At 45.0% G+C, this 14,360-nt stretch overlaps 1 protein-coding gene across 1 annotated transcript in view; it reads right to left on the bottom strand.

The window, feature by feature from the left end:
• LOC126295214 (nostrin) overlaps positions 1-14,360 on the bottom strand; it is a 152,857-nt gene that overhangs the window by 97,178 nt on the left and 41,319 nt on the right. The window lies entirely within an intron of this gene.

Below are 14,360 nucleotides of genomic sequence, written 5' to 3'. Positions count from 1 at the left end.
CCAACTGAGCTACCCAAGCACGACTCATGACCCGCCCTCACAGCTCTACTTCTGCCAGTATCTCGTCTCCTATCTTCCATACTTTACAGAAGCTCTCCTGCGAACCTTGCAAACTAGCACTCCTGAAAGAAAGGATACTGCGGAGACATGGCTTAGCCACAGCCTGGGGGATGTTTCAAGAACGAGATTTTCACTCTGCAGCGGAGTGTACTCTGATATGAAACTTCCTGGCAGAGTAAAGCTGTGTGCCGGACCGAGACTCGAACTCGGGACCTTTGCCTCTCGCGGGCAAGTGCTCTACCAACTGAGCTACCCAAGCACGACTCACGCCCCGTCCTCACAGCTTTACTTCTGCCAGTACCTCGTCTCCTACCTTCCACACTTTACAGAAGCTCTCCTGCGAACCTTGCAGAACTAGCACTCCTGAAAGAAAGGATACTGCGGAGACATGGCTTAGCCACAACCTGTGGGATGTTTCCAGAATGAGATTTTCACTCTGCAGAGGAGTGTGCGCTGATATGAAACTTCCTGGCAGAGTAAAGCTGTGTGCCGGACCGAGACTCGAACTCGGGACCTTTGCCTCTCGCGGGCAAGTGCTCTACCAACTGAGCTACCCAAGCACGACTCATGACCCGCCCTCACAGCTCTACTTCTGCCAGTACCTCGTCTCCTACCTTCCAAACTTCACAGAAGCTCTCCTGCGAACCTTTCAGAACTAGCACTCCTGAAAGAAAGGATACTGCGGAGACATGGCTTAGCCACAGCCTGGGGGATGTTTCCAGAATGAGATTTACACTCTGCAGCGGAATGTACTCTGATATGAAACTTCCTGGCAGAGTAAACCTGTGTGCCGGACCGAGACTTGAACTCGGGACGTTTGCCTTTCGCGGGCAAGTGCTCTACCACCTGAGCTACCCAAGCACGACTCACGCCCCGTCCTCACTGCTTTACTTCTGCCAGTACCTCTTCTCCTACCTTCCAAACTTTACAGAAGCTCTTCTGCGAACCTTGCAGAACTAGCACTCCTGAAAGAAAGGATACTGTGGAGACATGGCTTAGCCACAGCCTGGGGGATGTTTCCAGAATGAGATTTTCACTCTGCAGCGGAGTGTGCGCTGATATGAAAAGGCAAAGGCAAATGTCCATAGTTCCAGTCTCGGTCCGGCACGCAGATGTCTGCCAGGAAGTTTCATATCAGCGCACACTCCGCTGCAGAGTGAAAATTTCATTCTGATTATCCAAAGTGACCCTGATTTCGACGAGACGTGGTTCATGCAAGACGGAGCTGTACCCCATCGAAGCAGGAGAGTGTTTGATGTCCTAGAGGAGCACTTTGGTGACCGCATTCTGGCCCTGGGGTACCGAGAGGCCATTGGCACGGGCCTCGATTTGCCGCCATGTTATCGAGATATGAACACATGCGACTTCTTTTAGTGAGTCTATATTAAAGGCAAGATGTACAGCAATAACCCCAAAACCATTGCAGAGCTGAACACACAGCGATTCAGGAGGTCATTGATAGCATCGCTGTTCCGATACTTCTTCAGCAGGCCATGCAGAATTTCGCAACTCGTCTGCACCACATCTTTACCAATGATGGCAGGCATATCGACCGTATCATAACCTAAATCCGAATATCTGTAGTGCAGAATAAAGTGTGTGCACGCCGTAGTTTGTAACTAATTTACGTTTTTTTTTGCGATAGTTCAATAGTTGTCACCCTGTAGAAATGAAGAGATACAAGACTGAGGGAAGTAGATTGAGATATGAAGGGCTGACAGATTGAGGAGGAAATGAAATGGAACGACTTTGGCAGAAACGGTGAGAGAAAAGTGGGAGTAACGAAATAAACAAGTAAGGTAAAGTAGTGCTGAGATAAGCTTGAATTGGGTTGAGTAAGGTGACATAGAGGAGGAGGAAAGGAGATCAAGAATCAGAAAAGGCACAGCATGTGAGATGATAACGGAGGTAGAGAGTGGAGAGGAGGAATAAAAAGGAAATCACAGACAATGAGGCTGGTACAAGTAAAGGAAGGGAGAAAATGCTGAAGGTAATGAAGAAAATAAGAAAAACGTCCTTGTAGCTTCTTTGGCGATTACAGACAATGAGGATATCAGGTAGCAACTTCATTGAAGCAAGTAGGTATCTTTTTTCTCCCCCTCGATATTATACTTCTGCAGCTCATCAGCTGCATTCATTGCTTTCAGTTTTATATTCTATCGATAAGAAAACGGATTGACGAAATATTTTTTGTGTGAGAATGTCAAGCGAGTGAGGTGAGAGACTTACAGAAGGAAGAAAAGAGAGGTCGAAAACGAGAGAAGTACAGGTTGAGGGGATAGAAAGTGATGAAGGTACACACGAGAGTACTAGAGAATTAGGGTGGAAACGCGAAGGAAGATCCACAGCTAAACCGCTCCCAGGCAAACAGCATGTAATGACGGATAGAGACCGTCGAGCATTGGCTGGTAGTAAAAGATCGTATGGAATCAGCAGAAATAATTTGTGAGTGACTAACGTGTTAGTAGGAGAATGACAGTGAATAGGGAGTTGTGGACGAGGAGTTCCTCATGATACGCACATTTCTGCGGTGAGTGTTAGGTAACGCTTGGAGGTGGGGTAAACAGCGTTGCCACTGGATTGTGAATGACGGCAACACGTGATTCGGAGCGATGAATGACGCCACACCTCGTCCGTAAGTCATGGGAGGCTTTGGCTAATGCCTGGAGAACGTTGTCTGCCATCGTGTGTAGTGCCAGCAACGAAATGCGCAGGAATGTGGTGTTATCTGTGATCATCAGTCCCCTAGACTTAGAACTATTTAAACCTATCCTAAGGACATCACACACATCCATGCTCGAGGCAGGATTCGAACCTGCGACCGTATCAGCAGCGCGGTTCCAGACTGAAGCGCCTAGAACCGCTCGGTCACAGGGGATGGCCTATAGGTTTTGATTAATACTCTAATATTGAAATTAAAGGGTAAAATATCAGGCACGAAGTCGGCGTTCCACAACATCCCAAAGGTGTTCTATAGGATTTAGGTGAGGAGTCTGTGCACGCCAGTCTATTACAGGGATGTTATTGTCGTGTAACCACTCCACCACAGGCCGTACATTGTAAACAGGTGCTCGATCGTGTTGGAAGATGCAATCGCCATCCCCGAATTGCTCTTCAACAGTGGGAAGCAAGAAGGTGCTTATAACATCAATGCTGTGCTGTGATAGTGGCACGCAAAACAACAAGAGTTGCAAGCCCCCTCCATGAAAAACACGACCGCACCAGAACACCAACGCCTCCGAATTTTACTGTTGGCACTACACACGCTGGCAGATGACGTTGACCGGGTATTCGCCACACCCACACCCTGCCATCGGATCGCCACATTGTGTAGCGTGATTCGTCACTCCACACAACGTTTTTTCATTGTTCACTCGTCCAATGTTTACGCTCCTTAGACCAAGCGAGGCGTCGTTTGGTATTTACCGGCGCGATGTGTGGCTTATGAGAAGCCGCTCAACCATGAAATCCAAGTTTTCTCACCTCCCGCCTAACTGTCATAGTACTTGCAGTGGATCCTGATGCAGTTTGGAATTCCTGTGTGATGGTCTGGATAGACGTCTGCCTGTTACACATTACGGCCCTCTTCAACTGTCGGCGGTTTATGCCAGTCAACAGACGACGCCGGCCTGTACGCTTTTGTGCTGTACGTGTCCTTTCACGTTTCCACTTCACTATCATATCGGAAACAGTGGACCTAGGGATGTTTAGGAGAGTGGAAATCTCGCGTACAGACGTTTGACACAAGTGACACACAATCAGCTGACCACGTTCGAAGTCCGTGATTGCCACGGAGCGCCCTATTCTGCTCTCTCACGATGTCTAATGGCTACTGAGGTCGCTGATATGGAGTACCTGGCAGTAGGTGGCAGCACAATGCACCTGATATTAAAAACGTATGTCTTCGTGGGTGTCCGGATACTTTTGATCGCATAGTGTATGTACCAGGCGCTTAACCGCGGTCACTTCCGGAGCGGTTCTCCTCTTGCTACCTGCGACGGACGTTCGCTGCAGCACGGGAAGCCAGGATCCGTTTACATCTTTGGGCGGGTTTAGTGACATCTCTGAATAGTCAAAGGGACTGTCTGTGATACAATATCCACAGTCAAGGTGTATGTTCAGGAGTTCTGTGAACCGGGGTGATGGAGAACTTTTTTTGGTGTGTGTACGACAACCAGTCTCTGCAGTGTTCGACGGTCCCTGTGCGTTGAAAGTAAGACGTTGTCAACGACCCTGAGTAAAAACCCGAAGAGATTTTGGTTTTATGTAAAAGCAGCAAGTGGCTCAAAATCACTTATTCATTCTCTCAGCGACCACACCGGCACTGAAACGGAAGATAAGAGAGAGAAGGCCGAAATACTGAATTCTAAGTTGTTTCACCGGTGAAGGTCGTAACACTGTCCCTCCTTTGGATCGTCGTACGAACTTCGAAGCGGCAGATATTGAGATAACATTGAACTGAAAAGCAGCTACAATCGCTTGGTAGTGGAAAGGCATCAGGACCAGATGAGATACCTATAAGATTCTATGAAGATTATGCGAAAGAACTTCCTCCCCTTCTAGCACCCATTCACCGCAGATTGCTTGAGCAACGAAAGGTACCTAACGGCTGGAGAAAAGCGCATCTCATTCCCGTTTTTAAGAAAGGCCGTAAGACAGATCCACATAACTGTAGGCCTAAATCGTTGACGTCATTCTGTTGTAGAATTATGTAAGATGTTTCATGCTCAAGAATTATGACGTTATTGGAAAATGAACATCTCCTCCATAAAAATCAACACGCATTTCGCAAACAGAGATCCAGCGAAACTCAGCTCTCACTGTGTTCCTCCGTGAGATCCACAGCGCAGTGGACAACGGCGCTCAGTTTGATGGCGTGTTCCTTGATTTGAGTAAGGAATTTGACAGCGTCACGCATTGCCATTTAACGAAAAAAAAACGAGCTTACGGAGTATCGGAGCAGACCTGCGATTAGATTCAAGAGCTTATTGTAGACAGAATTGAAAACGTGGCTCTTAACGAAACTAAATCGACAGATGTAAAAGCAACTCCGGGAGTACCACACGGAAGTGTGACAGGACCGTTGCTATTTACAATGTAGCGGGTGATCAAAAAGTCAGTATAAATTTGAAAACTGAATAAATCACGGAATATTGTAGATAGAGAGGTACAAATTGACACACATGCTTGGAATGACATGGGGTTTTATTAGAAGAAGCAAAAAAAAAAAATAGGAAAGTTCAAAAAATGCCAGACAGATGCCGCTTCATCTGATCAGAATAACAATAATTAGCATAACAAAGTAAGACAAAGCAAAGATGATGTTCTTTACAGGAAATGCTCAATATGTCCACCACCATTCCTCAACAATAGCTATAGTCGAGGAATAATGTTGTGAACAGCACTGTTAAGCATGTCCGGAGTTATGGTGAGGCATTGGCGTCGGATGTTGTCTTTCAGCATCCCCAGAGATGTCAGTCGATCACGATACACCTGCGACTTCAGGCAACCCCAAAGCCAATAACCGCACGGACTGAGGTCTGGGGACCTGGGAGGCCAAGCGTGACGAAAGTGGCGGCTGAGCACACGATCATCACCAAACAACGCGCGCAAGAGATCTTTCAAGCGTCTAGCAATATGGGGTGGAGCGCCATCCTACATAAACATCGTACGTTCCAGCAGGTGTTTATCAGCCAGGCTGGGATGATGCGATTCTGTAACATATCGGCGTACCTCTCACCCGTCACGGTAGCAGTTAGAAAAACAGAATCGCGCATTTCCTCGAAGAAAAATGGCCCGATAACGGTAGATGTGGTAAATCCGACCCACACCGAGACTTTCTCGTCGTGACTTGGAGCTTCTACGACAGTTCTAGGATTTTCGGTAGCCCAAATTCTGCACTTGTGAGCGTTGACAGACCCTCGGAGCGTGAAATGAGCTTCGTCGGTCCACAACACGTTACTCAAACAATCTTCATCTTCCGCCTTCTTTAGAAACGCCCAAACCGCAAATGCCCTCCGCTTCACTAAATCGCCAGGTAACAGTTCACGATGCCGACGGATTTTGTACGGATAGCATCGGAGGGTACGCCTCAGTGCCAACCAAACAGTAGTGTATGGAATGCCGGTGCGACGTGCGACTGCACGAGCGCTGACTTCCCCGTGCATAGACGAACCCGCTAGAGTCTCCATTTCTTCCTGAACTGTCTCAGCAGCGTTACGCCTTGTGCTCGGTCGTCTACTACGGAGTCTATCGTCTAAACAACCCGTGGCTTCGAACTTCGATACCATTCTCGCCACAGCTGCATTTGTCCCGTTCCTATGGCGATAGGATCATAAGGCTGAACTAGCACATTCCCCATTCTGATAATACAGCTTCACTAAAAGCGCCTTTACAGGTAACGTCAACGTGCTGCGACTGCTGGCGCATCTGATTCTCTCTCTCTCATTACAGCTCCTTTTATACACGATTGTCATGTGCAGTCACTGATGTTTTGCTGTCCAGCGCCATCTGTCGGACATTTTGTGAACTTTTTTTTTTGGTTCTAATAAAACCCCATGTCACTCCAAGCATGTGTGCCAATTTTTACCTGTCTATCTACATTATTCCGTGGTTTATTAAGGTTTCAAATTTATACTGACTTTTTGATCACCTGGTATATAAATGACCTACTAGAAAGGGTCGGATGCTCTTTAAGGCTATTCGCAGATGATGCAGTTGTCTATGCCAAAGTAGCAACGCCAGAAGAGAGTAGGAATTTGCAGAATGGCCTGCAGAGTATTGATGAATGGTGCAGACTCTGGCAGTTGATCCTGAACGCAAATGAATGTAACGTATTGCGCATACATAGCTACACTATTGACGACAAACAGCTGGAGACAGCATCTGCCGTAAAATATCTAGGAGTAACTAACCAGAGCGATCATAAGTGGAATGACCACATAAAAAAGACAACGGGAAAAGTAGACACGAGACTCAAGATTCATTGGAAGAATCTTGAGGAAATCTAAGTCATCCACGACAGAAGTGGCTTATAAGGCGCTTGTTTGCCCGATTCTTGAGTGTTGTTCGTCTACCAGGGATCACTATCAGGTAGGACTGATGGAGGAGGTGGAGAAGATCCGACGAAGAGCGGTGCGTTTCGTCACGGCATCGTTTAGCTGGCGAATGTGGCTTATAGAGATGCTAAACAAACTCCCGTGGTCTAGGGGTGTGTTAGGTCAGAGGGTTAGCTTCCCTCTGTAATTAAAAAACTGAGTTAATCGACCAACTACGAACTTAACCGGATGTCTTACGACGTCCGCCCCGAGCAGATGAAACAAACACAAGCGAACAAAATGAGATTTAAAAAAAAGGGGGGGGGGGGGGGGGGTAGGGTCTTAGATTCATAATCAAAACGTCTTCGGTCCCGGGTTCGATCCCCGCCATGCCTAAATTTTGATAATCAGCATTGGCGGCCGAAGACTTCCGGCATAAGAAGTCAGCCTCATTCTGCCAACGGCCTTGTCAAAGAGGGCGGAGGAGCGGATAGAGGTTCAGGGCACTCTCTTGTCCTAGGGGTGGGAAATTGCCCACAAAGGCGGGAGAATCAGCAATGATCAATGACATGAGGATGCAGAAGGCAATGGAAACCACTGCATTAAAGACACGTAACGTGTATCCACAGGACATGTGGCCTGTAGTTGAAGAAGGGTCATGATGATCTCTCCATTGGCAAAAGATTAGGGAATAGTCCCCCATTCGGATCTCTGGGAGGGGACTGCCAAAGGGGAGGTTACCATGAGAAAAAGATTGAATAATCAACGAAAGGATAATGTTCTACGAGTCGGGGCGTGGAATGTCAGAAGCTTGAACGTGGTAGGGAAACTAGAAAATCTGAAAAGGGAAATGCAAAGGCTCAATCTAGATATGGCAGGGGTCAGTGAAGTGAAGTGGAAGGAAGACAAGGATTTCTGGTCAGATGAGTATCGGGTAATATCAACAGCAGCAGAAAAGACTAATTGAGTTCTGTAACAAGCTTCAGCTAGTAATAGCGAATACCCTGTTCAAGAATCACAAGAGGAGGAGGTATACTTGGAAAAGGCCGGGAGATACGGGAAGATTTCAATTAGATTACATCATGGTCAGACAGAGATTCCGAAATCAGATACTGGATTGTAAGGCGTACCCAGGAGCAGATATAGACTCAGATCACAATATAGTAGTGATGAAGAGTAGGCTGAAGTTCAAGACATTAGTCAGGAAAAATCAATACGCAAAGAAGTGGGATACGGAAGTTCTAAGGAATGACGAGATACGTTTGAAGTTCTCTAACGCTATAGATACAGCAATAAGGAATAGCGCAGTAGGCAGTACAGTTGAAGAGGAATGGACATCTCTAAAAAGGGCCATCACAGAAGTTGGGAAGGAAAACATAGGTACAAAGAAGGTAGCTGCGAAGAAACGATGGGTAACAGAAGAAATACTTCAGTTGATTGATGAAAGGAGGAAGTACAAACATGTTCCGGGAAAATCAGGAATACAGAAATACAAGTCGCTGAGGAATGAAATAAATAGGAAGTGCAGGGAAGCTAAGACGAAATGGCTGCAGGAAAAATGTGAAGACATCGAAAAAGATATGATTGTCGGAAGGACAGACTCAGCACACAGGAAAGTCAAAACAACCTTTGGTGACATTAAAAGCAACGGTGGTAACATTAAGAGTGCAACGGGAACTCCACTGTTAAATGCAGAGGAGAGAGCAGATAGGTGGAAAGAATACACTGAAAGCCTCTATGAGGGTGAAGATTTGTCTGATGTCATAGAAGAAGAAACAGGAGTCGATTTAGAAGAGATAGGGGATCCAGTATTAGAATCGGAATTTAAAAGTGCTTTGGAGGACTTACGGTTAAATAAGGCAGAAGGGATAGATAACATTCCACCAGAATTTCTAAAATCATTAGGGGAAGTGGCAACAAAACGACTATTCACGTTGGTGTGTAGAATATATGAGTCTGGCGACATACCATCTGACTTTAGGAAAAGCATTATCCACCCAATTCTGAAGACGGCAAGAGCTGACAAGTGCGAGAATTATCACACAATCAGCTCAACAGCTCATGCATCGAAGCTGCTTACAAGAATAATATACAGAAGAATGGAAAAGAAAATTGAGAATGCGCTACGTGACGATCAGTTTGGCTTTAGCAAAAGTAAAGGCACGAGAGAGGCAATTCTGACGTTACGGCTAATAATGGAAGCAAGGCTAAAGAAAAATCAAGACATGTTCATAGGATTTGTCGACCTGGAAAAAGCATTCGACAATATAAAATGGTGCAAGCTGTTCGAGATACTGAAAAAAGTAGGGGTAAGCTATAGGGAGAGACGGGTCATATACAATATGTACAACAACCAAGAGGAAATAATAAGAGTGGACGATCAAGAACGAAGTGCTCGTATTAAGAAGGGTGTACGACAAGGCTGCAGCCTTTCGCCCCTACTCTTCAATCCGTACATCGAGGAAGCAATGATGGAAATAAAAGAAAGGTTCAGGAGTGGAATTAAAATTCAAGGTGAAATGATATCAATGATACGATTCGCTGATGACATTGCTATCCTGAGTGAAAGTGAAGAATAATTAAATGATCTGCTGAACGGAAGGAACAGTCTAATGAGTACACAGTATGGTTTGAGAGTAAATCGGAGAAAGATGGAGGTAATGAGAAGTAGTAGAAATGAGAACAGCGAGAAACTTAACATCAGGATTGATGGTCACGAAGTCAATGAAGTTAAGGAATTCTGCTACCTAGGCAGTAAAATAATCAATGACGGACGGAGCAAGGAGGACACCAAAAGGAGACTCGCTATGGCAAAAAAGGCGTTTCTGGCCAAGAGAAGTCTACCAATATCAAATACCGGCCTTAATTTGAGGAAGAAATTTCTGAGGATGTACGTCTGGAGTACAGCATTCTATGGTAGTGAAACATGGACTGTGGGAAAACCGGAACAAAAGAGAATCGAAGCGTTTGAGATGTGGTGCTATAGACGAAAATTAGGTGGACTGATATGGTAAGGAATGAGGAGGTTCTACGCAGAATCGGAGAGGAAAGGAATATGTGGAAAACACTGATAAGGAAAAGGGACAGAATGATAGGACATCTGCTAAGACATGAGGGAATAACTTCCATGGTACTAGAGGGAGCTGTAGAGGGCAAAAACTGTAGAGGAAGACAGATATTGGAATACGTCAAGCAAATAATTGAGGACGTAGGTTGCAAGTGCTGCTCTGAGATGAAGAGGTTAGCACAGGAAAGGAATTCGTGGCGGGCCGCATCAAACCAGTCAGTAGACTGATGACCCAGAAAAAAAAAGAATCCTGAGAAACCAGTATCCAGATCGGACAGAGTCATTATTAAAATTTCGGGACAGCACTTTTCACTAGGAGTCGGACAACATATCACGTTCGTCCAACATACATCTCGCGCATGGATGACGAGGCGAAAATTGGAGAAGTCAAGAGCCAATACAGGGGCCTACCAACAGTCGTTTATCCCACGCACTACTCGCGAGTGGAACAGGGTTGGAGGTATCAGATAGTGGTACCGAAAGTACCCTCCCCCACACACCATTAAGTGGCTTGCGGTGTATGGTGCAGATGTAGATGAACACGAGGGCTGCGTGGTTTCGGTTGAGCTGCGGCTATTCCTTCGCGTTTCCGCTTCACAATCACATCACCAACAGTCTACTTTGGCACCTTTAGAAGTGTTGAAGTGTCCCAGGCGCATTTGTCACTCAGCGAATGACTCCTCCACGTTGGAAGACACTGAAGTCTCCTGACCGCCCTATTTTGCTTTTACTGCTTCTCTACTGACAACACTCCCAGCCTACACTACGTGATCATACGTATCCGGACACCCCCAAAATCATACGTTTTTCATATTAGGTGCATCCTGCTGCTACCTACTGCCAGGTACTCCATATCAGCGGCCTCAGTAGTCATTAGACATCGTGAGAGAGCAGAGTGGGGCTCTCCGCGGAACTCACGGACTTCGAACGTGGTCAGGTGTTACGTATGTCATACGTCTGTACGTGAGATTTACACACTCCCAAACATCCCTAGGTCCACTGTTTCCGATGTGACAGTGAAGTGGAAACGTGAAGGGACACGTACGACAGAAAAACGTACAGGGACCTCGTCTGTGACATGGCCGAAAGTTGAAGAGGGTCGTAATGTGTGATAGGCAGACATCTATCCAGACCGTCACACAGGAATTCCAAACTGCATCAGGATCCACTACTAGTACTATGACAGCTAGAAGGTGAGGAGAGAAAACTTGGATTTCATGGTCTCGCGGCTGCTCATAAGCCACACATCACGCCGCTAATGCCAAACGACCCCTAAATCGGTGTAAGGAGCGTAAACATTGGACGATTGAAGCATGGAAAAACGTCGTGTGGAGTGACGAATCACGGTGCAGAATGTAGGGGTCCGATGGTATGGCGAATGCCCGGTGAACCCCATCTGCCAGAGTGTGTAGCGCCAACAGCAAAATTCGAAGGCGGTGGTGTTATGGTGTGGCTGTGTTTTTCACGGAGGGAGCTTGCACCCCTTGTTCTTTAGCGTGGCACTATCACACCACAGCCCTACGTTCATGTCTTAAGCACCTTCTTGCTTCCCACTGTTGAAGAGCAATTCAGGGATGGCGGTGGCATCTTTCAACACGATCGAGCACCTGTTCATAATACACGGCCTGTGGCGGAGTAGTTACACGACAATAAGATCCCTGTAATGGACTGGCCTGCACAGAGTCCTGACCTCAAGCCTACAGAAAACCATTGGAAGGTTTTGGAACGCCGATTTCGTGCCAGGCCTCACCGACCGACATCGATACCTCTCCTCAGTGCAGCACTCCGTGAAGAATGGGCTGCCATTCCACAAGAAACCTTCCAGCACCTGGTTAAACGTATGCCTGCGAGAGTCGACGCTGTAATCAAGGCTAAGGGTGGGCCAACACCATATTCAATTCCAGCATTACCGATGGTGGGCGCCACGAACTTGTAAGTCATTTTCAGCCAGGTGTCCGGATACTTTTGATTTCGCAATGTATGTTGGCGGGTCCGCCGCTCGTGACATCTGGTGGTGAATTCCGCTATAAATATGAGCATCTGGATAGTTGTGATCAGATAGATTACAAAGAAAGAATGAAAAATAAGAAGATAAACATAGAAGTACATACAACATTCTGTATAGTTTTGATCAGATAGATTACAAAGAAAGAATGAAAAATAAAAAGACAAACATGGAAGTACATACAACATTCTCTGTAACACTGCTCACTAAACGACCCTTGTAACGGGACATCCTCCTCTGGCATTTGTTTCCCTCAACAGTAGTTGCCGATATTAGTACTATTTTTCGAGCTTTGGACAGTTCAATATTATCTCAGTTGCTTTTTTGAAAACTGTCATATAATTTTGTGCACAGTATGTTATATTGCAGGGTAAAATTTTCCAAAAGTAATTACTTTATATAACATTTTTGTTTCGATGTTATAATCGGTACGTACTAACTCCGAATGCACATTTTTTTATTAGAAACATTTGAAATCACGAATTAATGACACACTTAAAACTTCTATTATTACTTACCCAATACTATACTGTTTACTATGTTTATTTGCGGATTCATTTATACAATAATAATCAAAATTAATGATGTAACGAAAACTAGTAGAAGTTCATTTGTTAAGAAAAATTGCATATCCTTTGGAATATTGTTATTTCCGCAGAGTGAAGCTAAAACTACAAATCCATAAATTATCGTCAGACTTCAGATCCAGTACAGCATTTGTGGCTGCCGCATCACGGTCGCCAAGTGGGTCCGAGGCAGTGCCAGGTAAGTTTTTACAGCCTGACGATAATTTATGGATTTGTAGTTTTAGCTTGACGATGTCCACTATGGACAAACGGTAGTTACTTTTATTCTGAAGAAGGTTGGGTTATCCCGACCAAAACCTAGATAAATTTCTAGCTAAACGGTGCATCTGAGGCTGTTGGTTATTAAAATTAATATTTACACAGTCGTAAGTTTGCCTCGGATGCGATAGTTGGTGCGAAGAATGTTATTTTGGCTTTCTTAATGTCAAAAGTCAACATACTGCACTATATAGTAAAGTGTGAGAAAATCTGTGGAAAATATATTTGCGCAAAAGAAATTCTGCAACAACAATATTCAACTTTATTTAGTTGAAACCAACCGTGACGACCTGATGTTAGATTTTCAGCTTCAAGAATCAAACCCCTAGACAAGAAGAACTGGAGCCGTCTCATCATGACATTCTAAGTAAAGTTGAAAGTTTACTGTAATCTTTGCTCCTCTCAAATCTTCATAAAAAGACTTTGCTTATTAATTACTTGGACTGGGTATTGTCTAATGTGGACAAAAGATTGAAGAAGGAAGGAGGGGAGAGATTACATCCTCTTACGAATGGAGGGACAGTGTATAAATTTGAAAACTGAATAAATCACGCAATAATGTAGATGGACAGGTACAAATTGAGACACATGCTTGGAATGAGATGGGGTTTTATTAGAACCGAAAAAATACAATCGTTTAAAAATAGCCGACAGATGGCGCTTCATCTGATCAGAAGAGCAGTAATTAGCATAACAAAGTAAGACAAAGCAAAGATGATGTTCTTTACAGGAAATGCTCAATATGTCCACCACCATTCCTCAACAATAGCTGTAGTCGAGGAATAATGTTGTGAACAGCAATGTAAAGCATGTCCGGAATTACGGTGAGGCATTGGCGTCGGATGTTGTCTTTCAGCATCGCTAGCGATGTCGGTCGATCACGATACACCTGCGACTTCAGGTAACCCCGAAGCCAATAATCGCACGGACTGAGGTCTGGGGACCTGGGAGGCCAAGCGTGACGAAAGTGGCGGCTGAGCACACGATCACCACCAAACGACATTTTGTGAACTTTTTTTTTTTGTTCCAATAAAACCCTATGTCATGCCAAAGCATGTCTGTCAATTTTTACCTCTCTATCTACATTATTTCGTGGTTTATTAAGTTTTCATACTCATACTGACTTTTTGATCACCCGATATATATATATATATATATATATATATAGAGAGAGAGAGAGAGAGAGCGAATAGTGTCGGCAGAAGCCACCATATATATATATATATATATATATATATATATATATAGAGAGAGAGAGAGAGAGAGAGAGAGAGAGAGAGAGAGAGAGAGAGAGAGAGAGAGAGCGAATAGTGTCGGCAGAAGCCAATATATATATATATATAGAG

Source organism: Schistocerca gregaria, chromosome 11 (assembly GCF_023897955.1).
Source record: "Schistocerca gregaria isolate iqSchGreg1 chromosome 11, iqSchGreg1.2, whole genome shotgun sequence".
Classification (NCBI taxonomy): domain Eukaryota; kingdom Metazoa; phylum Arthropoda; class Insecta; order Orthoptera; family Acrididae; genus Schistocerca; species Schistocerca gregaria.
Note: the sequence above shows the minus strand (reverse complement) of the source record. Positions and strands in the feature narration are given on the sequence as shown.